Consider the following 27,705-nt stretch of genomic DNA (forward strand, 5'->3'; position numbering starts at 1 on the left):
GTGCTGCATGTGCATATGTGGCAGGTTTCTCATTGGCTCCCACTTTCACAGGCCACTGCAGCCTGCACGGGTGATGGACCTGGACCAAACTTTGCACACATTACCCTCATGACCCACCTTAATGTCCTGGAGCAGACTGGGAGAGTATGGACAACATTCAAACACTTCAGCTCCCAAGGACCATTATGGTTCCCAAGAATGACAGAATAGGACCAAACCTGACAATGGATGATGGGACTTGCAATATATTAACTAACTTCCTTAGACCACTGTGACTCACACCAATGATGGATCAAGAACAAACTTGGCATACAGAGCCCTAAGACTCACTCTACATCCAGGTACTGTTTGGAGGAGAATGGACCATGGATGATGTGACTTACAGAGCCTTCACTCACTTCCTGAGACCATTGTGACCCTCACCAATGACTGATGAAGACCACACTAGGCACCCTGGTGCAGACTATAGTCTTTACATCCTGGTGCAGACTATAGACCATGGATGACAGCATATGCATTACCTTCACTAACTTCCACAGACTACGGCAACCCACATGAATGACTGATCAAGATGAAACTCATTCCACATCCTAGTGTAGTTTGGGACATGGCAGACAATGGATGATGGGATCTGCAGTACCTTCATTCACTTCCTGAGACAACTGCACCCTCCATCAATGAGGGAGCAGGAACAAACTTGGTACCATATGAGCCCATATGACCCACTCTACATGCTGGTGTGGTATGGAGGAGGATGAACCATTTATGATGGGACTTGCATACTTTCACTCTCTTCGTGAGACCACTGTGACCGTTACTAAATACTGATCTTGACCAAACTTGGCATACAGAGTCCCCATGACATCCTGATGCAGTTTGGGGAACAATTGACAATGAATGGCCAGAGATCCAGTACCTTCACTCACTTCCGGAGAACACTGTGACCCATAGTAATAATGGTTCTGGAGCACACTTAATACACAGAGCCCCTATGACCCACTCTACATTCTGGTGCAGTTTGGGGGATGACGGACAATGGATAATAGGAGATGAAGTACCTTCACTCATTTCTTGAAACCAGTACGACCCACAGTAATGACAGATCAAGAGCGTACTTGGCACACAGAGCCCCTATAACCTATTCTATATCCTGGTGTGGTTTGGAGGAGTAATGGACCATGGAAGATGGGACTTGCACTACCTTCACTCCCTGAGGCCACTGCAACCCACAGGAATGACTGATCAAGACAAAACCCAGTCTACACTGTTCCAGTGTGCCTTCCCTGAATAAGGAAACAGTGCCCTGTTATGATTAATTCTCTGCAATTGTCCTCAGAAGCACTTTACTATCCGTTGGGTTGGTCTCCCTACATTATCTTTTAAAACCCTCCTTCTTAGATACATCCTACCTCTATTCATGGCTAGTGTTTATTAAAAAAAATTAATTTATTAGATCTGGCCTGGCCATAATGTTTTAAATTCTCTGTTGTATTGTTTATATGTGAGTTATATCAATTGTACTGTTTTATTTGCTTGCTGTGTTGTTTTTACTGATGTGTTGTTGGCTTGGCCTCATGTAAGCCGCCCTGAGTCCCCTTGGGGAGATGGTAGCAGGGTATAAATAAATAATAATTATTATATTATTACTAGCTGTGCCCTGCCACGCGTTGCTGTGGCCTATAGTAAAACTTATCAAAGTTGAGGTAGATATCTGGACTATTATGAAAGAGAGGTACCTACCTATTCCTTCCCCCTTTTCCTCCCCCTTTCTCTCCTTTCTTCCTTCTCTACCTCTTTCTTTCTTTCACTACTTGGTTTCATCCTTCTCTCTTTCCTTCATTCCCTCCCCCTTTCTTCCTTTGCCTTTCTTCCCTCCCTGTTTCCTTCCTTCTTTCACTTTTTATTTCCTTTTATTTTACCACCATCATAACAATAACAATAATGCAATGCATTGCCTCTGGGACCTGACACCTCTCCCATTCCTCCAGGGTCTCATAGGAACAATAGCATAATAATAATAATAATAGAAATAACAACCTTTACCCGCCACGTGTTGCTGTGGCCAATCTTCCCTCTTTCTCTCCTTCTTTCCCTCCTTCCTTCCTTCCTTCCTTCCGTCCCTCCCATCTTTCCTTCTCCTCTTCTTTCTCTATCTCTTTCCTTCCTTCCCCCTTTTTCTTTCTTTTCTGCTGTCTCTCTTTTCTTTCCTTCCATCTTTCCTTTTCTTTCCTTTTCTTCTTCCTTCTTTCTCTAACTTTCCTTCCTTCCCCCTTTTTCTTTACCTCCCTTTCTCTTTCTTCCTTCTTTCCTTCCTTCCTATCTTTCCTAGATTTTGACAGGGCGGGAAGGGGCGGGGTGGGGTTTGGAGGGGGCATGAAGTAAAAAGAGGTAAGATTGGGGTGGGGGAGTGATGGAGCATGGGGTTGTGTGTGTGTGTACAGCGGTGGGGGGAGTGATGGAGCGTGGGGTTGCGTGTGTGTATGCGGCGGGGGGGGAGTGATGGAGCGTGGGGTTGCGTGTGTGTGTGCGGCGGCGGGGGGAGTGGGGTTGCGTGTGTGCATGCGGCAGCGGGGGAAGTGATGGAGTGTGGGGTTGCGTGTGTGTGTGCGGCGGCGGGGGGAGTGGGGTTGCGTGTGTTTTGTGTGGCGGCGGGGGGAGTGATGGATTGTGGGGTTGTGTGTGTGTGTGCGGCAGGGGTGTGTGTGTGTGCGGGAAGCGGCGCGGCGGGGCTTGGAGTGGGCATGGTTTCCGCAGAGGGAACGTTGGCCGGAAGGGCATGTGCGCGCGCCAGGGAACTTGCGGCTGGGCGCCAATGCGCATGCTCAGTTGTTTTGCCGTTTTGTGAGTGTGTTGTTGTGTTGTTTTTCATTTTGAGTAGATACGTTTGTACCTTGTGGGTTGTATTATGGGCATGGGAATTTTGGTTAAGTTTCGTTGGTTTTTTTTAGAGTTTTATCCTTTTGCCGTTTTGTGAGTGTGTTGTTGTGTTGTTTTTCATTTTGAGTAGATATGTTTGTACCTTGTGGGTTGTGTTATGGGCATGGGAATTTTGGTTAAGTTTCGTTGGGGGATTTTTGAGTTTTGTTGTTTTGCCGTTTTGTGAGTGTGTTGTTGTGTTGTTTTTCATTTTGAGTAGATATGTTTGTACCTTGTGGGTTGTGTTATGGGCATGGGAATTTTGGTTAAGTTTTGTTGGGGGGGGTTTGAGTTTTGTTTCCTCGTTGGATGCCCCTAACAAATTTATATATATAGATTATTACATCCCGGTATCATTTGGGACACAATGGACAAAGGGCCTTTTCTGTGGTGGCCTCCCGGCTGTGGAACGCCCTTCCCATGGAGGTAAGATCAGCCCCCTCGCTGATGGTGTTCCAAAGAAGATGTTTGGATATTCAAACCTGGATGTTTGAACGGGCATTCGGTTAAACAGTGCAACCAATGTGATGATTACAGGAATTGGAAAATTGGACGACGAACTGAATCGTTTTAGTTATGAGATGCATTATGTTGTTTATTGTTGGATTAATATTGTATTTTATGCCTTTGTGGTTTTACATTGTATATTGTTGTTGATTTTATCCTTGTTGTAAACCGCATTGAGTCGCCGGTCAGGCTGAGAAACGGCGGTATACAAGTATACGTATAAGAAATAATGGATGATGGTTTTTTTAGTACCCTCACTTTCTGAGACCACTGCAATCCACAACAATGACTGATCAAGACCAAACTTGTCACAGAGAATCCCCATGAGCCCCTCTATTGTCCTGGTGTGGTATGGAGGAGAATGAACCATGGACGATGAGACTTGCATATGGGAGTTGTTCATCTGCACCACCTGAACCCAGCCAACATTATATATAGATGATAGTTGAAACACAGATAAATAATGCCTTTCTCAGATAACCAGGTCCCTAGGCTATCCATGTTTATGTGGGTATGTGTGTTAGTGGCAGCTTTCTGATTGGCTCCCACTTCCACTGACCTGGACCAAACTTGGCACACATAGCCCTCCTGGCCCACTTTGCGATCTGATGTGGGTTGGAGAACAATCAACCACGATGATGGGATCTAAATTGCTTCAGATTCCACAGACCACTGTTTTGTTTTTGTTGTGTTTTTTTGTTCTTGGAGAATGGGAGAAGTTCCAGCAGACTGGAGGAGCCCAATGTGATCCCAAATCTTCAAGAAGGGGAAAAAGGATGACCCAAACAATTACTGCCCGGTCAGCCTCACCTCGATACCAGGCAAGATTCTGGAAAAGATTGTTAAGGAAGTGGTCTGCAAACACTTAGAAACAAATGTGGCCATCGCTAATAGTCATCATGGATTTATCAAAAACAAGTCATGGCAGACTAATCTGATCTCTTTTTTCGATAGAGTTACAAGCTGGATAGATGCGGGGAATGCTGTGGATGTAGCGTACCTGGATTTCAGTAAAGCCTTCGACAAGGTCCCCCATGACCTTCTGGCAAACAAACTAGTCCAATGTGGGCTAGGGAAAACTACGGTGAGGTGGATCTGTAATTGGTTAAATGGACGAACCCAGAGGGTGCTCACCAATGCTTCCTCCTCATCCTGGAAGTGACGAGTGGAGTGCCGCAGGGTTCTGTCCTGGGCCCAGTCCTATTCAACATCTATTAATGACTTAGATGAAGGGCTAGAAGGCATGATCATCAAGTTTGCAGACGACACCAAATTGGGAGGGATAGCCAAGACTCCAGAGGACAGGAGCAGAATTCCAAATGATCTTGAGAGATTAGCGAGATGGGCCAAAACTAACAAAATGAAGTTCAACAGTGACAAATGTAAGATACTCCACTTTGGCAGAAAAAACAAAATGCAAAGATACAGAATGGAGGACAATGCCTGGCTCAAGAGCAGTACATGTGAAAAAGATCTTGGAGTCCTCATGGACAACACGTTAAACATGAGCCAACAATGTGATGTGGCGGCAAAAAAAAGCCAATGGGATTTTGGCCTACATCAATAGGAGCATAGCGTCTAGATCTAGGGAAGTAATGCTACCCCTCTATTCCGCTTTGGTTAGACCACACCTGGAATATTGTGTCCAATTCTGGGCACCACAATTGAAGAGAGATATTGACAAGCTGAAATGTGTCCAGAGGAGGGCAACTAAAATGATCAAGGGTCTGGAGAACAAGCCCTATGAGGAGCGGCTTAAGGAGCTGGGCATGTTTAGCCTGAAGATGAGGTGAGAGGAGATATGATAGCCATGTATAAATTTGTGAGAGGAAGCCACAGGGAGGAGGGAGCAAGCTTGTTTTCTGCTTCCCTGGAGACTAGGACGTGAAACAATGGCTTCAAACTACAAGAGAGATTCCATCTGAACATGAGGAAGAACTTCCTGACTGTGAGGAGAGCCTTTCAGCAGTGGAACTCTCTGCCCCGGAGTGTGGTGGAGGCTCCTTCTTTGGAAGCTTTTAAACAGAGGCTGGATGGCCATCTGTTAGGGGTGATTTGAATGCAATATTCCTGCTTCTTGGCAGGGGGTTGGACTGGATGGCCCATGAGGTTTCTTCCAACTTTTTGATTCTATGAGTCTATGAAGCGGTAATGGCCGTGGGAAGGCAACTATGGCAGGGTGGCTCCAACAACGGCAGAACGGCAACAGCGGTGGGGCAACAAAGCAGCAACAGTGTTGAAAAAGCAGCTGCAGACAGGCAGCTCCAAGAGAAGACAGCTCAGTGGAGGGATACTAATGGTAGCAGGGTGATGGGCGATGGCAGGCCAGATGGCAGGGCAAGAAGCAGCTGGGTTTTACTCTAGCCCGTAGCAGTAATCAGCAAGAGGGTCCCGCCGATCATCCACAGCTGGTGATTCACTGTGGAGGTTCACAGAGTTCAGGTTGTCTGGGGCCAGCAACTGGAATCAAGTCTCAAACAGAGGCAGGCAGACTTAGTCACCAAATAATGTAATCTGGTAAAAGATTTTTTAAGTTGATAGATTTTTAAAAATATTTTAAAATCCACTCTTAGGAAACCACTGTCTGAAGCAGGAGTGATCTCAACCAAAGTGAGAAGTAGGGAGAAAAACTCGACCTAGATTATAATTGCGGCCATGCTCTACCTTACCTCTCCTAGTCTTCCTCCCCTTGTTCTTGTCCTTCTTGCTCTAGTATGCCCATCCAAGGCCTCCTTCAAGACCCTGTGTGGTCAAACCAGCAGTTATGCTGGAATCTTGACAGGGAAAATCTGGAAAAGAGGAATATCACAGATATAGATTTTTCTTTCCAGAGCTCCTGTGAGGTCCCTATAGCCTCAGTGCCATCTTGCCTCCTATCTTCTATTCAGTTTTTCATGTTGGATCTGTGTGCTAAGTTTAGCCCAGATCCATTGTTGGCTGGGTTATGTTTACCAAATATGCTCCAGGTCCATTTTCGAAGGGGGTCACAGTGCTCTGGAATGATGCAGGGTGAATTACAACTTCCATCCCGTTCAGTCAGTCCCCCAAACCCCTCCTGTCTGTTCAGTTACTGATCAATTCCTCTGTGTATGCTATATACCATAGAAAAGGGTAGGGAAAGGTTAAGGGAAAGGCAGTAGGCAGGGTCATGAAAATTCCACCCAATAAACCCTGGGATGCCTGCCCCTAGTGGAGGATACATGTCAAATCTAGGATGAAATTCTCTCAAAATGAAAGCATTCCTTGGATGGTGGGCTGTAGTGTTTGGGGAGGAGCTTGGCAGTCTTTGAATCACATGTTCATGGTGCTCACTATAACCTGCAATGTCAGTGGAGTGAGTGACTTTGGAAGCTTCTCAACACTTGGAACTATAGCCTATTTGTGGAGGCCAGAGGCTGTCTGTCCAAGCAGATACCTCCACCACATATACATTTTCACTTTTCTTATATGTAGAAGGATAGGTTGGATCCAGCAGTGCCCAGCTTATTTGAAAAGGGCATTGTTTGCCTGCGCCCCAAGTTTAGTCTAGGTCTAATGTCTGCTGGGTTCAGTGGGTGCAGGTGAACTACAGTTTCCATATGCAGGACCCATCGTCCATGGTCTATCCTCCTCCAAATCGCACCAGGATTTAGATAGGGTAATGGGGAGTCTGGGTGCCAAGCTTGGTCTTGATCAGTAATTGGTATGGGTCTCTGTGACCTCAGGAAGTGAGTGAAGGTATTGCAAATCCCATCATCCACTGTCAAAACTTCTCCAAGCTGCAAGGGTATGTAAAGTTCATCATGTGGGCTTTGTTTGCCAAATTTGGTCCAGATCTGTCACTGGTGGGTACCACAATCATCTGTGGAAGCTGAAGCAAATGAAAATACTGCAAATCCCATCATTCATCTTTTTCCAAATCACACCAGGACACAGAGGTCAACATGGGGATTTGTGTGCCAAGTTTGGTCTTGATCAGTCATTTGTGTGGGTCGCAGTGGTCTCTGGAAGTTAGTGAAGCTACTGCGTATCCCATCGTCCATGGTCCATTATCCACCTAACTGCAACAGGAGATAAAGGGGTCATGTTGGCCCTGTGTGCCAAGCTTGGACTTGAGCCATCATAAGTGTGGGTTACAGTATCCTCAGGAAGTGAGTAAAGGTAATACAAGTCCCATGGTCCATCTTCCTCCAAACCATACCAGGATGTAGAGTGGACAATGGCGGTACTATATACCAAGTTTGGTCCACATCCATCATTCGTGATGGTCGCAGTAGTCTCAGGAAGTGAGAGTACTGCAAGTCCCATAATTCACTGCCTATCCTCCCCCAAACCACACCAGGACATAAAGTGGGTCACAGGGCATATGTCTACCAAGTGTTGCCCATGTCTGTGATTTGTGGGGGCCTCAGTGATCTGTGGGAGGCAAATTTGGTGAAGGTATTCCCCCAAACTTCATCAGGGCATGAGGGGGGTTTTGTGCCAAGTTTGGTCAAAGTCTGTCATTAGTGGGGGTTGCAGTGATCTCTGGAAGTGAGTGAAAGTACTTCAAATCCCATCATCTGTGGCCCATCCTCCCCCAAACCACATCGGGATATAAAGCGTGTCATGGGGGTTCGGTGAGTCAAGATTGGTCCAGATCTGTCATTGGTGGATCTCACAATCGTCTGTGAAAGAACTGCAATTCCATGGTTCATCTTTCCCCAAATAGCACCAGAACATAAAGATAGTAATGGGGGTTATGTGTGATAAGCTTGGCACAGGTCAGTTATTTGTGGAGGTTACACTGGCATGTGGAAGTGGGAGCCAATCGGAAAGCTGCCACATACACACATACCCTCATACATATACATAGGCATACATACCCACAGACAAAACTTGACATTTACTATTTATGCCATATGCCAGAAATTAATAATGAATAATCAGCGATTTTTGGGCATTCCCAGCAACTATCCTAGTTTTTCAAGGAGACGATGTCCTAAGAGCAGAGACATATGAGGAAAGCTTATAATTGCTCAAGTCTTTAGAAATCAAGATAGGTGGCATGGCTCAAAAATTGGCCCAAACTCAACAGGACACCTCCAAAAAGTTTAGAAAAACAACAGGAGGAGCAACCGCAACCCAGAGCTATGTGACAGAAGATGAATCTGCTAAGGAAGATCAAGATAGAGTCAATGGAGAACAACAGCTGAAGAGCCCATGCAAGCAGGATGTTTAAGTTAAAAGACCACTGAGAAAGAAGAAAAATAGTTATTAAATCTTTATGCAATTATTGATTGCTTAATGTATTGTCGAAGGCTTGCATGACCACAGTCACTGGGTTGCTGTGGGTTTTTCAGGCTGTGTGGCTGTGTTCCAGGGGTGTTCTCTCCTGGCATTTCTCTCCTGCGCCTATGGTGGGCATCCTCATAACCTTTGGGAGTGCCTGCTGTGGATGTAGGTGGGGCGTCTGGGGGGGAGTGCTTCTGGGATGTGGCCGTGCAGCCCAGAGGACTTGCAGCAACCCATTGAATGCTGAATCTTTCTTTAATTTTTCAAAAATAAGGTAACCAGATTGGATAGGATATAAGGAGTAAGGGAAAGAGTACAATAGAAGAGTATTTCTAATAGGAATAGGGGAGAACCCTAATTGGGAACGCAATCAGCAGAATGATTATCCCCCTAACAGGGTAAGCTAGGGGTTTGCCACTCCTCATTTTAAGCAAAGGGGGGTCACAATGGAGATATGAGGGAGGGGTGAGAGAAGAATTAAGAAAGAAAACCAAGGAGACAAAGAGAAGATATAAAATGATTTCTTTTTTAAAAAAAAAAAAAACCAAATGGGTGAATTACCAATACTGGCACTGAATATTAATGGAATGGCAGATCTCAAGATATATAGGGTGCTGAAACTTGTAAGGGATTGTAAAATATACCTAATAATCTTATCTGAAATGCACAAAAAGAGGGGGAGTGATAAACTGATTAAAGACAAAAAATGGAGCAGAATTTACGAATCTCGTGGGACAGGTAATGAAGAGGTGTAGCAATTCTAATTAATGAAAATTTTCCATTTGAGGAACTCAATTTTCAAAAAGATAGGGAAGATAGAACAGCTTTTGTGAATGGAAAAATAAATCACATTAAAATAGCATTAGCTGTGATATAATCACCAAACAGAAATATAAAACAATATATACTAGATACAAAAAGGAATCTTGATAATTATGCGAAAGGGACACTGATTTGGGCAGGCGATTTCAATTTGGACTTAATAACAAAAATAATAAAGCATTAAATGTAAATATGCTTAATATGGTGGATGTACATTCAAACCAGACTAAAAGAGATACATACTATTCAGCAAGACATAATAAATTTAGTTGTATAGATTATATTTTAATAAACAAAACAAATAATGTTCAAATAAAGGAGGTAGGAAGTAAACCAATCTTTTTGTCGGACCATTGTCCTTTGATCGCGACTCTGGGATTGAGTTCTGATGCTAGACAGAGAATCTGGAGATATAATTCAGTAGTATCAGAGAAAAGTGAATACGAAGTGAATTGTAAACCGCAATGAGTCGCCGCACAGACTGAGATATTAGCGGTATACAAGTGTACTAAATAAATAAATAAATAAATTGCAGGAGGAGATAAGAGAATATTATAGAATTAATGACACTGGAGAGCTATCTAAAGCTAAGGTGTGGGGCTCATTTAAAAGTGTAATACGAGGTCAGTGTATTAGTATTGAATCCCATATCAGGAAAAGCTGGAGGAGAGAAAAAGAAAAATGTATAAAAGAGATTGAATTAATAGAGGAACAACTGAGAACAACAAGGTGAAGAGATATAAATACTATTTTAAGGCAGAAAAAGAAAGAATTGAAATTAATGGATGAAGTGCAATGGAACAAAATGAGACAGTGTGTAAGGCAAAGAATTAATAGATGGGTTACAAAATCAATGAAACAAATGGTTAAATACTTAAAGAAGAGAAAGGAAAAGTCACGCATAACAAAACTCAAAGATAAAAATGGATTGTTGAAGGAAGGGAGAAAGGAAATAGAAGACAAAATGAGAGAATTTTACAGGAATCTGTACCAAAAAGAACATAGATATGATAGCCATGTATAAATATGTGAGAGGAAGCAACAGGGAGGAGGGAGCAAGCTTGTTTTCTGCTTCCTTGGAGACTAGGACGCGGAGCAATGGCTTCAAACTACAAGAGAGGAGATTCCATCTGAACATGAGGAAGAACTTCCTGACTGTGAGAGCCGTTCAGCAGTGGAACTCTCTGCCCCGGAGTGTGGTGGAGGCTCCTTCTTTGGAAGCTTTTAAGCAGGGGCTGGATGGCCATTTGTCAGGGGTGATTTGAATGCAATATTCCTGCTTCTTGGCAGGGGGTTGGACTGGATGGCCCATGAGGTCTCTTCCAACTCTTTGATTCTATGATTCTATGAACAGATGAATAATAATGAGATAAAAATTGGGAATAAAGTAAACGAGGATGATAAAAACATCTTAAAGGAAGATTAAGGAAGATGGCGGAGAGTGAAACACCCTGATAACATCGCTCCATGAGTTTCTTACTAAGAACTTCTAAAAACTAAAACTAAGAATCCTAAACAGACTGAAGGCCTGGCATGTTAACAAGATAATTTGCCAGATAATTTGCTGACTTCTACAAAAAGGGAGTGACAATTTATCTAAGCTATTTTGAAACCCTGAAGTACTCTTTTATCAGAAGACTCGGCGTTTCTCCTGAGTTGTTTTTCTACGGATATCTACTGCAAGCAGGGAGTAAATTCTGCTCCTGCCACGGATGGTTCCCATTTGGTGATGAAAAAGATTTATTGGAATTCTATTTGAGCCAGTCTTTCCGTTAGGCATTTTCAAGAAAACAAGCCCTTTGGTGTTTTTATACTTTCGATATGATGGCGGCGTGGTAAGCAGCGAACCTTCTGCACGAGAAAAGAGCGGGCTCACAACCCAGCCTATTCTGGGTCAATTTTCCCTTCTGGATTCCCGCAAGTCGTCCCCCCATACAGACAACAATCCCTGGGTCACGAAAGTGATCTCAGGGATCTATTTTGGGGAACGCCGGAGAAGAAGAAGGTGAGCAAACGGGGGAAGAGGAGGAAAGGAGAAAGACAACCGGGCCGCCGCCATTGTCGGCCCCAAACATCCTATCCCTCGCCGTTTGGACCCCTCTTTGGACCCTCTCCGGACCCCCTATACCCTCCAGTCTCCGGTCTTTCAATAATTATTATCATCTGACCTGACGGAGAAGTGGAGGTTCTGTTTGGCTGCTCAACTGCTCAACGGGTCGACCGACTCTCTATCGCGTCGGCGTCTTCCAGCGTCTCCCAGCTGCAGCCGCAGACACCCGGCTGCCTCGGTCGCGCCGACTTCTTCCAGCTGGCTTCTTCCAGCCGCGCCAGCTTCCTCCAGCTGCAGCTGCGCCGGCTCCTCCAGCCACGCCGGCTTTTTTCCATCTGCAGCCGCAGACACCTTGGCTGCCCCGGCTACTACGGCCGCGTGGGCCGGTCCTCGGCTCAAAAGAGGAGTGGAGTGAGGCCCATTACCAGCTAGGCCTGAGTACGCGGCTGCCATTTTGGGGCGCGGCGCGGCTACTGCAGCGGCTCCCTGCGGCCTGGGCTGGCCCCTGCGGGCCTGAAGCGGGGATGCTTACCAGCCCTGTGCCCCTCTGCGTTTTCTCGCCTACCAGAGGTCTTGGCTATTTGGCGGGGTCGCCGCTCAACTTTTAGCGGCCTTCCATCACTCCCTGCTCGACCACATACGGCATCGGCGGCGGTGCCGTTTGGTTGCTCGGCAGCGTCAGAGCTCCGAACGGGGTTGGTGCCTACCATCTCTCGCCGCCCTTTCGGACGCCTGGGCACTCCGGCTTGTGTGCCGTTTCCCCCTTGGGGAAGCCGGCCCCAGGCCGGCCTGGTTCTGGGTCGGAGCCCGGGCGCGGCCTAAAGGACTTGTATGCTACCGACGCCGTGCTATTGCTGTGCTGACCAACTCAGACTGCCTAATTGTGTGTTGACCAATTAACCATCTTCTGTGCCGACCGTTTGTGTTGTTCAATTTGTTGTGGAGAATGCTGTGTTGTCCAACTCAGGCTGCCTGACGTGTGTTGACCAGTTAATCATCTACTGTGTCGACCGTTGTGCTGCTCGATCTTTTGTGCTGTCCATCTGTGTCGTCCATCTGTGCTGGCCATCCCTTACCATCGGACTGTCCGGCTGTGGCCAACGACTACCACCACGGACGTTAATTTTATCCCCGGAAGGACCAAAATCATCCACCCCTGGATCCGCTTTCTGTCGTCCATTGTCCTGTAATTGTATGCCTTAATATCTTTGTCAACATACCGAGTGCTGCGGTTAATCTGCATAATTCCAACACTTTAATCTCTCAGCACTTTAATTTTCCAGCACTTTAAATTGCTATTTGTACTGTATTGGTCCATTACCCTGCTCAACTTAGCACTTTAACCCAGTGTTCTAGTCTTCTAGCACTTAAATCAGCAGTCCTCCATGACGCACCTTATTGTAGCACTTTAGAACAATCTTGTTAAACCTATCGCACTTTAAGAACTGTGAGGTTGATACAACTACCTGCTGCACTTTAAAAACTTGGTAGCTCTATTGATAGTGTTTAACACTCACCTACTGCACTTTAAGAACTGTGAGGGGGATACAACTACCTGTTGCACTTTAAGAACTTGGTAACGCTATTGATAGTGCTTAACATCTATCTATTGCACTTTAAGAACTGTGAGGTTGATAAAACTACCTGCTGCACTTTAAGAACTTTGGTAGCTTTGTTGATTGTGTTTACCACCACACCACCATTCATGCTGCTCCCGATCCCCTGGTACTTGCTAACCCTTTTGTTAATTATTTGTGGGGGAGGTAAGGAGGGGAGTGAATCGGAGATTTCTGGAAATAGCAAAGTCCGGGTAAGAAATGAATGGAAGGGAAAACTAGAACGAATTGTATTGGTAACAAATCAGATAACCAGCAGCGAAGCATGGGGTGAAATTATGGATGTGAATTGCATCATGGAGGAGGAAGGATGTTCCGTTGGTCGGGGAGCCTCCATAGAAGTCGTGGTGGGGAGGGGGAGATACGGGAAAAGGAGACCCCGAATTCGGCCTAGGGACCGTACAACAACTTTAGTAATTCCAAATCGGTCTCCCGATACGGTAAATTGGTGTAACCAGGATGACGGTCCCTCCGGATTGAAGGTGGTGCTGTTGAACGTCAGATCTGTCAATGGCAAAACAGCCTTCATCCAGGATTTAATCCTGGATGAATGGGCAGATCTGGCGTGCATCACAGAGACCTGGCTGGACGAAGCTGGAGGTGTGAATCTGACCCAGCTTTGCCCGCCAGGTTTCTCTGTGCAGCACCAGCCAAGATCCGGAGGGCGGGGAGGCGGGGTTGCAGTGGTCTATAGAGATTCCATTCTTCTGACCAGGGCCCCCATCCCGCAGTCAACGAATTTTGAATGCGTCCACCTGAGGGTGGGTGACCGGGACAGATTAGGGATTCTGTTAGTGTACCGTCCACCTCGCTGCACCACAGACTCCCTGACTGAGCTAGCGGGGGTGGTCTCGGACCTGGCATTGGAGCCCCAGCGGCTGCTTGTGCTGGGGGACTTCAATGTCCACGCCGAGACCGCCTTATCGGGAGCGACTCAGGACTTCATGTCTGCCATGGCAACCATGGGGCTGTCCCAACAGGTATCTGGCCCCACCCACAGTGCTGGACACACATTGGACTTGGTTTTCTGCCAAGGATGGGAGGAAGGTGGCGGTGTTGAGGAGTTATCCATCTCTCCGTTGCCATGGACCGACCACCACCTGATCAGCTTCAGACTAACTGCACCCCCTAACCTCTGCAGAGGTGGAGGACCCATTAAGTTGGTCCGCCCCAGGAGGCTTATGGATCCGGATGGATTCCTGACGGCTCTTGGGGAATTTCCCGCCGCCTCAGTTGGTGATCCTGTCGATGCCCTGGTCGCTCTCTGGAATGGGGAGATGGCTAGAGTAATAGACACGATCGCTCCAGAACGTCCCCTCTCAAGTAGCCGAGCTAAACCAGCTCCTTGGTTCACTGAGGAGCTGGCAGCGTTGAAGCGAAAGAAGAGGGAACTAGAGAGCGTGTGGCATTCGAATCCGAGCGAGCCAAATCGAACACGGTTTGTGTCCTTTTTAAGGGCATATGCCGTGGCAATAAAAGCCGCAAAGAAGACTCGACAGGGGGAGTGTGTCCCTGTTGGTACTGCTGGACCTTCGATACCATCGACCACGGTATCCTTCTGGGACGCCTCGCGGGAATGGGTCTTGGAGGGACTGTTTTACAGTGGCTCCGCTCATTCCTCGAGGGCCGGTCTCAGAAGGTGTTACTGGGAGACTCCTGTTCAACTCCACAACCTTTGTCTTGTGGGGTTCCTCAGGGTTCAATACTGTCTCCCATGTTGTTTAACATCTACATGAAGCCGCTGGGTGAGATCATCCGGAGTTTCGGAGTGCGATGTCATCTGTTCGCGGATGATGTCCAATTCTGTCACTCCTTTCCACCTGCTACTAAGGAGGCTGTCGAGGTCCTGAACCGGTGCTTGGCCGCTGTGACGGTCTGGATGGGGGCGAACAAATTGAAATTGAATCCAGACAAGACAGAGGTACTCCTTGTCAGTCGTAAGGCCGAACAGGGTATAGGGTTACAGCCTGTGTTGGATGGGGTCAAACTCCCCCTGAAGACACAGGTTCGCAGTTTGGGTGTGATCCTGGACTCATCGTTGAGCCTGGAACCCCAGGTTTCGGCGGTGACCAGGGGAGCATTCACACAGTTAAAACTTGTGCGCCAACTGCGCCCGTACCTTGGGAAGTCTGACTTGGCCACGGTAGTCCACGCTCTAGTTACATCCCGTTTAGACTACTGCAACGCTCTCTACGTGGGGTTGCCTTTGAAGATGGCCCGGAAGCTTCAATTAGTCCAACGCTCAGCAGCCATGATACTAACTGGAGCGGAGCGCAGGGAGCATACAACTCCTCTGCTGCACCAGCTCCACTGGCTGCCGATCTACTACCGGGCTCAATTCAAAGTGCTGGCGTTGGCCTTTAAAGCCCTAAACGGTTCTGGCCCAACTTACCTATCCGAACGTATCTCAGCCTATCAGCCCACCAGGACCCTAAGATCTTCTGGGGGGGGGGGCTGCTCTCTATCCCGCCTGCTTCACAGGTGCGGCTGGCGGGGAAGAGAGACAGGGCCTTTTCTGTGGTGGCCCCGCGGCTATGGAACGCCCTCCCCATGGAGATAAGATCAGCCCCCTCATTGATGGTATTCCGGAAAAGACTAAAAACCTGGATGTTCGAGCAGGCGTTTGGTTAACTCAGTGCAATAAGTGTAATGATTGAAGGACTGCCAATTTGGACGATGAAACTGGATCGCGATTTTAATCAATAGATGAATTGGATTGTTTATTGATATATGTATTGTGGATTGTGTTTTTATGTTTTTAAACTGTATACTGTTGTTTGTTATAAGTTGTTGTAAACCGCGTTGAGTCGCCGGCTAGGCTGAGAAACGGCGGTATACAAGTATAGCAAATAAATAAATAAATAAATAAATAAAATGTAGTAATAACACAAGATGAAGTAATTAAAGCAATAAAAGGATTGAAGCAATATAGGGCATCAGGCATAGACAGATTCACAGCAGAATCCCCCCTCAGGGTTGAGAAGGGCGGGGTAGAAGTAACTGAAATAAATAAATAAATAAATAGATTCTATAAGACCTTTATGTATTGGTACCATATATGACGGAAATGTTTAACGAGGTATACATAAGAGGTATTGTTCCACAAACTTGGAAATTTTCCGAAATTATTACCATCTTGAAGCTGGATAAACAACCAGATTTCCCAGAATCATATCGTCCAATCACTCTAGCAAATCAAGATTATAAGATATTCAAGAAAATCATAGCAAATAGAATGGAAGCTATTCTACCAAAGATAGTAGGAGATCAATATGAGTTATTGAGAATTTGTGAGCCAATAGGAAATGTTATCAATGCAATCTGTCATGCAACTAAAACTAAAAGAAAGCTGGCAATTCTAAAGCTAGATGTGTACAAAGCTTTTAATAAAGTAAACCACAAATATTTATATAGATTATATAATGAACTAAATTTGGGGAATATTTTTTGTGAAATGATTAAAAATATATACAGGGGAAATAAGGTTTGCATTAGAGTGAATGGGCAAAGAACAGAGAATATTGATGTCAAAAATGGGACTAAACAAGGGTGTCCATTATCCCCAATGTTATTTACTTTGGCAATAAAATCCTTAGCATATAAAATAAGGATGCATGGAATGTGAGAAGGTTATCAGATTGGTAGACAGGAGCTGAGGCAAAACTTATTTGCGGACGACACAATAATTTTAACACAGCAACCAAGGGAAATGATCGAGTCAATGAAAATAATCTTGAGGGAGTGTAAACAAGGATCAGGGTTATCAGTAAATATGGAAAAATCAGAGATATTATTTATCAATCTCCCCCTCCCGAGGGAACAATTAGAGATAAGGAAAGAATGAGGATTAAAACTGGGAATTAAAAAAATGAGGTATTTGGGAATCTGGATATATAAAACACCAGAGAAAATAACAGATGGAAATTACAGGGAAGTATGGAAGAGAATGCTAAAACAAATGAGTACTTGGGAAAAATAAAAACCTTAAACAGATGTCTAGGATAAGAGCACTGAAAATGTTGATAATTCCAAAAATGATGTATCCCAGGTACTTCCAGAAACTCCTCCCCTGGTAAAATTACAAGAATGGGATAGGAAACTTAATTATTGGATTGAAGGGGGAAAAGACCAAGAGTAAGGAAAAAACTGTTGATTGCAAAAGAAATGAAAGGAGGATGGGGTTGTCTTAGTCTAGAGCTTTATAGTGTTGTCTTCCAAAGACTAATAGAATTACAAGTGACAAATTAAAAATGGGTGAGATTTGAGAAGGAAATTAATGTTGATTATGAAGAAATAATCTATAGAAAATGGGATAAAAGGCATATTGATAAACTAACAGGACCAATGAGAGGAACAATACAAGTGTGGAAGAAGTGGCAAAAGACAATAGGCAGTTTAAAATCTAAAATGTCAACATTATGGTCAATTAATAAAAAGAATCAAATGTGAACAAAAATTATTAAAGGGAAAAGAAATAGACAGAATTGAACAATTGTACAATATTGAGGGAATGGTAAGGGAGAACAGAATTAAACAATGGCTTGGACAGAAAAATTGGCTACAGATAAGAGCAATTTGTACCTATCTAGATTCTAAAGAAAATATTAATATCGTAAAAAGAGAAGATACTACATTTGAAAAGATAATGAGAGAAAAAATAGAAGGAAACAACACACAGGCCAGTAAAATATATACAATGTTAATAGAGGCCAATGAGTGTACAATACGGGACTTGAAAAGTATGTGGGAAATGGAGTTACAAATTACAGAACAAGATATGAGACAAGTGGTAGAGATATTGGGACGACAAAGAAAACAAGAAATATCGGAGCAAGAAATCAAACAAGCAATAAAAAAGTTAAAACCAAATAAAGCACCAGGGCCGGACGAACGGTCAGCAAACTACTATAAAACATTTCACCAGGAATGCATACAATATTTAAAAGACTTAATGAATAAAATAAGAGTATACAAGCAGATTCCAGATTTATGGAAACAAGCATATATATATGTGATACACAAAGAGAAATCAGACCCAGAAGAAGTAAAAAATTATAGAACAATTTCATTACTTAATGTGGATTATAAAATTTTCAGTAATATAATGGTAGATAGACTCAAGAAATTACTCAGTGAATATATAAAGGAGGAATAGGCAGGATTCTTACCAAACAGATATTTAAAAAATGTAAGAATAATTATATACCTAATTGAATATTATGAAATTAAACACCAAAATAAAGTAATGTTCTTGGCCCTGGATGCAGAGAAAGCTTTTGACAATGTGAATTGGAACTTTTAAAAAATTGTAACGAAAGAGATGGATTTAGGATTTTATTTTCAAAACCCAATAGAAGCAATATATGAAAAACAAGAGGCAAAAATTATAGTGAACAGGAAAGAAAAACTCTAGAAATAAAAAAGGAACAAGGCAGGGATGCCCATTATCACCACTTATATTTATTCTTACACTAGCTTACCCACCACGCGTTGCAGTGGCCAACCTTCTCTCCCTCTTTCTCTCCTTCTTTCACTCCTTCCTTCATTTCCTTTTCTTCTTTCCTTTCTTCTCTACATGTTTAGTTCCTTCCCTAGCTTTTTGCTCCCATCCTTCCTTCTGTTTATTTCTTCCCTCCCTCTTTCTCTCCTTCTTTCTCTTCTTCCTTTGCTCCTTCTCTTCCTCTTTCCTTCTTCCCCCTTTTTCCCTTCCTCTTTCCTTTCTTCCCTCTCTATCTCTTTCCTTCCTTCCTTCCTTCCTTCGCTCTTGACTTTCAGACTTCCTTTTCTTTCTTTCTTTCTTCCCTCCCTTTCTCTTCTTCCTTCACTTTTTTCCTCTCTTCCCCTTCCCAAATTCCCCTTCCTTCCTTTTGACACCTTCCCTTCCCCTTTCCTTTCTTCTTCTTTTCTATCTTCCTTTCCTTCCTTCCTTCCTTCCTTCCTTTCTCCGTTCTTTCCCATCCTCCTTCTCTCCCTTTCTTGTCTTTCCTTCCTTTCTTCTTTCATATACCTTCTCAACTTCTCCTTCATACACCTTCCCTTCCCTCCTTTCTTCTTCCTTCCTTCCTTCCTTCCTTCCTTCCTTCTTTCTCATCCTCCTTCTCTCCCTTTCTTTTTTTTCTTCCTTTCTTCTTTCATACACCTTCTCAACTTCTCCTTCCTTTCTTCCTTCCTTCCTTCCTTCCTACACCTTCCCATCCCCTTCCCACTTTTCTTCTTTCCTTCCTTCCTTCCTTCCTTCCTTCCTTGCTATTTACACCCCTTCCCCTCATTTCTGTGTTTCCTTCCCTCTCCTGCTTCCTTCCCTCCTTCCCCTTCCTCACCAATGGCGGAGCCAGACGGTGGTGTGCGGGGGTGGCCTGGGCAGCCTCCACAGGTCGCGCAGCATCCTGGCCCCCAGCGAGCACAGCCGGCCGAGCTCCAACTCCCAGGCCGGGGCTTCAGTGTCAGCAGGTAGGCCGCGTTCAAGAACTACAGTACTTCTTCCCCTGGGCACTGCGCATGCTCAGTTGGTTTTTGTAATTGTGAGTTTGTTGAAATGTTGTTTGGAATTTTGATGAGTGTTGTGCATATCTTGTGGATTGAGGTATGTGCATGGCAAATTTGGTGAATTTTCGTTGGGTTTTTTTTGTGTTTTGCTGTCCCATTGAACGCCCTTTCCCTTTTTATATATATAGATTAGTGATACTGCTGAATAAGATAGAGAAGAAAAAGATCTGACCGGTGCAAGGTTACAAGGACAAGAATATAAATTTGGAGCTTTGGCCAATGATGTAATATGTATAATTGAAGAACTAAGAAATAAATTGGGAGGTTGGATAAACACAATTGAAAAATTTGATAAGGTTTCAGGATTTAAAGTAAATATGGAAAAAACCAAGGTGATAACAAAGAACATAGGGAAAAAGAATAAGAGGAATTAAAAGAAAAATGGAACATACAAATTGTCTCAAAATTAAAATATTTAGGGATAATTCTAACACCAAAAAAAATTACAATTACTACAAAACAATTATATAGAAAAATGGAAGGAAATCAAAAAAGAAATGGTAAGATGGAAAAACATAAACTTGTCACTAATGGTCAAATTGCAAAAGTAAAATGATGATATTAGCAAAATTGATGCTTTTATTTCAAAATTTACCAATCAAAATAAATATGAAAAATTTAAAAGACTGGAACAAAGATATAACAAAATTCATTTGGAAAAAAAAGAATACATTATGATAATATGGTGGAACGAAAAGAAAAAGGAGGACTTGCTGCAACAGATTTAAGATTATACTTCAAATTAAATGCATTATTGTGGGCCAAAGACTGGGAAAATTGGAGAAAAAGAAATGATTAATTCTGGAAAGGATAGAATTGAGAGAGGGTTGGCACACATGCATTTGGTATAAAGGGAGAAAAAAAGAAAAAAATGGGAATCATTTTATAAGATCAGCAATCTTGAAAATATGAGAGAAATATAAAAAGAAACTATACAACAAAACACCTATGTGGGTATCACCTCTGGAAGTTGAACAAAGACGGTGTATGGGATGGTATGAATGGCCAAAATATAAGGATGTATTAAAAAAGGAGGAGAAATTATATTAAAATCACAGCATGAATTGAATATGATAGACCAAAAAATCTCATGGCCACAATATTGGGAAATTAAAGAAACAAAAAAAAAAAGATAATAATGGGTTTATTCAAGAAGAAAAAAACTTAATGGAATAATGGAACAACATAATGGAATCAGAAAAAAAACTTATAACAAAGATATAAAAAACTATTAGAATGGGAATTAGAATCAAAAGAAGGAAAGATTTATATGGGAAGGTGGAACTAAAACATTAGAAGAACTATCAAGCAAAAAGAATGGGAAGTAATTTGGAAAAATATATATAGTTATTTATTTATTTATTTATTTACTTACTATATTTGTATACTGCCCCCTCAGCCTTATGGCAACTCGAGGCGGTTTACAAGGCAAAATTCAATGCCACCAAAAACACAATTGCAATATAAAAACTTTAATTGCAATATAAAAACTTTAACATTAAAATCATAACAGCTGTAATAAAACATAATTCAATAAATACCCATAAAAACAATGTCCAATTCCATCTTGTAGTTGATTCCATTCTTATGTCCATTACTCATTATTCGCAAATGTCTGCTCGCATAGCCATGTCTTGAGTTTTATTTCGAAATGCTAAAAGTGAAGAAGCCAATCTAATCTCCATAGGGGCGTTCCATAGCCGAGGGGCAACCACTGAGAGGGCACTGTCTCTCATCCCTGCCAGCCATGCCTATGATGATGGTAGGACCGAGAGCAGGGCCTCTCCAGACAATCTTAAAGTCCTTGAAGGTTCATAAGGGGAGATGCAGTAAGGGGAGATCCGGTAAGATGGCGAGGTGGTAGCAGCAAGATCCTGCTGAGGGCCCGACAGAAGTGAAATCTGAGATAATCCTCCCATACAGACCAGCCCACTACCCCAAAATCATAACCGCCATACATCTGAGGTCTTGAAGGAGACCTTGGTGTTCGTTTGGTATGATTGTTCAATCCTATGGGGAGAAGGTGAGCTGGAAGAGGAGAGGAGAAGGAGAGGTTGTAGCACAACAAATATAGTTGGATTGCTCCTTCCCCACTTTCTTACCAACTGCTTCAAACTGTTGGAGCTGCGACTGGCTGCCCCTTTGTGGGTGAAATCGCCATCGCCGCCCACCACTGTGGTGACGGTGGGCCATGTGGAGCGGCCGCCACTGGAGCCGACTGCCACGGGGGGGATTCCTCGGTGGTTGCCGCTGCGCCACACACCACTCCTCTCTGCCGCCTGGAGTTTTTGGAGTTCAATCTGCTTGCACTTCCATCTGCTCGGCGTTTCCTTCAGCTTCTCTGTCTGCCGGCGTCGTTTCCTTGCCCGGCGGGCACGGTGCGGCGGGATTGAGCCGCGGAGCTACATCCTGTGATGAGGGGGCCATTGCGGCTGTGGTGGGGGGCCTTTTACTCCTGGATACCGACATCTGGCTGTGACACCCAATTCCATCGGGCTGTTTTGACTCAGTGACCTAGCCGGATATTGGCCCTCATTGCTTAGAGGACCTGCCTGCTTGGCAGGAAGCCGGAACTGATCCATTCCCCCCTGTCCCTTGAACTGGAGGCTTTTCTGTCTCCTTCAGAGGTGGCTGCTAAGTAAAACTTCCTGGGGAATGGCAATTTGATTGAAGATCCGGCGGCCTAATTCTTTATCATTCTGTGTCATGTGGTTCGTGTGGTGCATGGTCCCGTGAATTGGTTGCAGTTGGCTGTAGTGGCCATCATTTTAAATGATGAATAACACCAGGTTTAACATCATAGTGCGGACGTTGGGCCTAAAGAACGACTGGAAGTTTTGTCCGCCTATGACTCAGCGTTTTCATTGTTGTACCATCAGGGCTCTCAGTGCTTAAAGAACTAGTTACTCACTCTACACTGCCCTCTCTGGTCGAGCCAAACTGTGCAAGTAACATCATCTCACACAGCTTGGAGAGTGTGCTAGCAACTAATGATAAAATTCAGTTACTGTCTTTCATTGTACGGGTTACCATCTTTTTCCTGTTAACTTTATTTATTTATTTATTTCGAGGTTTTAACTTTGTCATCATCTCTCCTGGACGGCCAGGAAGAACCAGGGATCTAGCCAATGGGTGTCGGCTTGTTCTCCACGGATCCAAGAAGCTGGGTTCCTATGGTTTAATCTGACTGTCCTTGTTGAGCGACCTTTGGATTTAATCCTAGAAGGCATTAACTTGAATTGTAGAATTGTAGAATTGTCTAGCACCAAGTCACTTTAGTCTGAGCAATTTTAGACCTTGCTTTAATCTGCCAGAACCCTTGCTATTAACTGGTCCCAAATTATTAAATCTGTGATCAAGTTGTTGTTACTATAACACTGTAAACAAATGCTCTAAGATCCTGCACTATCACTTTAGTTCTATCTAGTTGTATTGTTAACTACCAGCACTTTATGTCCATGTCACCACTTATGCTATTCTTGCTGCTATTGACATTCTTGCTGCTATTGAATCAGTTATCCTTTCCTTCCATTATTGTACAACTGCACTTTATAATCTTTGGTATACTGGAAAGAACAGGAACAGGATGCATTAAGGGGTGAGAATGCAGGGGTCTAGCTATATGTAACTATAACAATGACTGTTATCAAATATCAACAACCAGAACAAGAATTGAGGAAAATGTAGGGAGCTTCCCCAGGAGGGGGGGGGGGTAGTTCCATGGTTGAGGGGGCCGCCATAGAGGTGGTGACAGATAGAGGAAGATACAGGAAAGGGAGAACAAAACACTCATTCTGGCCCAAAATTTACAACAACAAATTGGCAAAATCTAAATACATAAGTGATTCAAGGCAAAAGCAAATTCGGCCCAAAATTAACAGTAGAACATTGGCAATTCCAGAAATCACTCACAATACAACCCAACAATCCATTCGGCTCGAAATTAACAAGGATTTATTGGCAACTCCAAAACATTCTCTTGACAAGGTACAGCTGAGGTACCAGGTTGGTGGCCCCTCCAGGCTAAAGGTGGTGATGCTCTATGCCAGGTCGGTAAATGGGAAAACCTCCATCATTCAAGTTCTAATCCAGGAGGAACAAGCAGACCTGGCTTGCATAACGGAGACCTGGCTAGATGAGGGAGGAGGAGTGAATCTCTCCCAGCTCTGTCCGCCAGGATACTCTGTGCAGCACCAACCAAGATCTGGAGGGTGGGGAGGTGGAGTCGCAGTGGTTTATAAGGATTTTATCCCCCTGATCAGGTGCCCCATCCCACAGTCATCTTCTTTTGAGTGTGCTGGCTTTAGGATAGGTGACCAGGACAGGATAGGGATTCTGTTAGTTTACCGACCACCCCACTGCAAGACAGTCTCCTTACCTGAGATAGCAGGAGTGGTCTCGGATTTGGCGTTGAGCTCCCAACAGCTTTTAGTCCTGGGAGATTTCAACGTCCATGCCGAGACCTCTCTTTCAGGTGCAGCTCAGGACTTCATGGCCGCCATGGCAACCATGGGCCTGTCCCAATTAGTATCTGGTCCCACCCATAGTGCCGGACACACATTGGATTTGGTCTTCACTCAGGGATGGAAGGAAGGTGACGGGGTGGAGGAGCTGACCATCGCTCCATTGCCATGGACCGATCATCACCTGATTAGGTTTAGACTTACTGTGCCTCATAACCTCCGCAGGGATGGTGGACTCATTAGAATGGTCTGCCCCAGGAGACTTATGGATCCAAATAGCTCTTGGGGAGTTTCCCACCTCCTCGGCTAGCGATTTTGTCGATGCTCTGGTCTCCCACTGGGACAGTGAGATGACATGGGCAATTGATACAATTGCTCCAGAACGCCCCCTCTCGAGTAACCGAGCTAAACCTGCCCCATGGTTTACTGAGGAGCTAGCAGCGATGAAGTGAAAGAAGAGGTGGCTAGAGCGCGTGTGGCGCCGGAGACCTACCAAATCTGCCCAAACACATCTGAATGCCTTTCTAAGGTCCTACGTTGTGGCAATAGCGGCGGCACAAAAATCATCTATTGCTGCCAATATTGCATCTGCGAAGAATCATCCAGCTGAACTTTTCCGAGTTGTCAGGGGTCTGTTAAATCCGCCGAAAAGCGAGATCCCTGATAACTCGGTGGCTCGCTGTGAAACTTTTGCTCGATTCTTTGCAGATAAAATTGCGCTGATTCAGTCCGACTTCGACGCCATATTAACAGCAGTCTCTGAGGATGTAACATGAGCATCTGCTTATCCGGTTTTATTGGATTCATTTCAATTGGTTCAGCTTGAGGATGTGGACAGGATCCTTGGAGAAGTGAGACCTACCACATGAATCCTAGACTCCTGCCCATCCTGGCTGATAAAAGAAGCCAGAGGGGGTTTGGCAAGAGTGGGTGAAGGTGGTGGTTAATGCCTCTTTACAGGTGGGTAGATTTCCAGCGAGCTTAAAACAAGCTATCATAAAACCGCTGTTGAAAAAACCATCACTGGACCCCACTCAATTGGACAACTATCGGCCAGTTTCCAATCTCCCCTACTTGGGCAAAGTCATGGAACGTGTGGTGGCAACACAACTCCAGGGATTTCTGGTAGACACTGATTATCTAGATCGGGCACAGTCTTGCTTTAGGCCGGGACATGGAACTGAGACAGCCTTGGTTGCCTTGGTAGATGATCTTCGCCGGGAGCTGGACAGGGGGAGTGTGTTCCTGTTAGTTCTGCTGGACCTCTCAACAGCCTTCGATACCGTCGACCACAGTATCGGAACGCCTCATAGATATGGGACTTGGGGGTACTGCTCTGCAGTGGCTCCAGTCCTTTCTTGAAGGAAGGTCCCAGAAGGTGTTACTGGGTGACACCTGTTCGGCCCCACAACCATTGTTGTGTGGAGTCCCACAGGGTTCAATTCTGTCCCCAATGTTGTTTAACATCTACATGAAGCCGCTGGGGGAGATCATCCGGAGTTTCGGAATGAGGTGTTATCTCTATGCAGATGACGTCCAAATCTGTCGCTCCTTCCCACTTGTCACCAAGGAGGCTGTCAAACCTTGAACCGGTGCTTGGCTGCTGTGTCGGACTGGATGAGAGCTAACAAATTGAAACTGAATCCAGACAAGACAGAGGTCCTACTGATCAGTTGTTGAGCCGAACAGAGTGGCCGGGAGAGCTTTTGCAAAATTAAAACTTGTGCACCAGCTGCGCCCGTACCTTGGGAAGTCGGATCTGGCCAGTGGTCCACGCTCTTGTTACATCCCGAATAGATTACTGCAACGCACTCTACGTGGGGTTGCCTTTGAAGACTATTCGGAAACTTCAATTAGTCCAGCGGACGGCAGCCACATTAGTCACCGGAGCGTCATACAGGGAGCATACAACCCCTCTGTTATGTCAGCTCCACTGGCTGCCAATCCAGTTCCGAGCACAATTCAAAGTGCTGGTTTTGACCTACAAAACCCTATACGGCTCCGGCCCAGCGTACCTGTCCAAACGCATCTCCCTCTATGTCTCACCTCAGAGTTCGAGATCTTCTGGGGAGGCCCTGTTCTCGACCCCATCTCTATCACAAGTGAAATTGGTGGGGATGAGGAGCAGGGCCTTCTCGGTGGTGGCCCCTCACCTGTGGAATTCACTACCAGGGGAAATTAGGTCATCGATATCCCTCCTTTCTTTCAGAAGGAAATTAAAAACATGGTTGTGGGACCAGGCTGTCCTTATCTAATCTGGCGATTAGATAAGGACAATGATGACCAGAATCGATGGTACTGACAATGTGAAATGAATTTACGGACTCTGAGATGGCGAACGCTGAGTTTTAGATTGTTTTTATTGATTTTGATGTATGAACTATCCTAATTGTTATAATTGCTGTTTACATGTTTTATTCATTGTTATGTTTATGTTTATGCTGGCATCGAATTGTGCCTTTGTAAGCCGCCCTGAGTCCCCCCTCGAGGGTGGAGAAGGGTGGGGTAGAAATGCGGGAAATAAATTAGTAAATGCGTTCGGACAGGTAAGTTGGGCCAGAACCGTTTAGGGCTTTATAGGCCAGGTCAGCACTTTGAATTGTGCCCTGTAGCAGACTGGCAGTCAATGGAGCTGGCGCAACAGGAGGGTTGTATGCTCCCTGAGAGCCGCTTCAGTTAGCAACCTGGCTGCTGTCCGTTGGACCAGTTGAACCCCATGTAGGGAGCGTTGCAGTAGGATGTAACAAGAGCGTGGACTACCGTGACCAAGTCAGACTTCCCAAGGTATGGACGCAGCTGGTGCACAAGCTTTAACTGTATGAATGCTCCCCTGGTCACCACCGAGACCTGAGGTTCCAGACTCAGCGATGAGTCCAGGACCACACCCAAGCCGAACCTGCGTCTTCAGGGGGAGTGTGGCCCCATCTAACACATGCTGTAACCCTATGCCCTGTTCAGCCTTACTACTGACCAGGAGTACCTCTGTCTTGCCTGGATTTCAATTTGTTAGCCCTCATCCAGACCGTCACAGTGACCAAACATTGGTTCAGGACCTGAACAGCCTCCTTAGTAGCAGGTGGAAAGGAGTGACAAAGTTGGACATAATCTGCATACAGATGACATGGCACCCGAAACAACAGATGATTTCCCCCAGCGGGGACAGTATTGAACAACATCAGGGACAGTATTGAACCCTGAGGAACCCCACAAGACAATGGTTGTGGGGCTGAACAGGTGTCTCCCAATAACACCATCTGGGTGTGGCCCTCCAGAAAGGACTGGAGCCACCGTAAAACAGTGCCTCCCAGGCCCATTCCAGCAAGGCGTCCCAAAAGGATACTGTGGTCGACAGTATCGAAGGCTGCCGAGAGGTCCAGCAGAACCAACAGGGACACACATCCCTGTCTAGCTCCCAGAGTAGATCATCAACTAAGGCGACCAAGGCTGTCTCGGTTCCATGTCCGACTGTGCCAGACTGTGTCGTATCCAGACTGTGTCGTATCCAGATAATTTGTGTCTTCCAAGAATACCT

The 27,705-nt window shown here is 44.9% G+C and overlaps 1 protein-coding gene across 5 annotated transcripts in view; it reads right to left on the minus strand.

The window, feature by feature from the left end:
* Positions 1-27,705, minus strand: part of LOC137095171 (ubiquitin-conjugating enzyme E2 L3) — a 290,392-nt gene that overhangs the window by 191,730 nt on the left and 70,957 nt on the right. For 2 of the 5 annotated variants that reach the window (XM_067461525.1, XM_067461524.1), the window contains exon 2: positions 6,093-6,212. The exons of the other annotated variants lie outside the window; for them this stretch is intronic. The gene's annotated coding sequence lies outside the window, so the exon portion shown is untranslated. The remainder of the gene's footprint in view (positions 1-6,092; positions 6,213-27,705) is intronic. 5 annotated transcript variants of the gene reach the window in all.

Source organism: Anolis sagrei, chromosome Y (genome assembly GCF_037176765.1).
Source record: "Anolis sagrei isolate rAnoSag1 chromosome Y, rAnoSag1.mat, whole genome shotgun sequence".
NCBI classification, from domain to species: Eukaryota; Metazoa; Chordata; class Lepidosauria; order Squamata; family Dactyloidae; genus Anolis; species Anolis sagrei.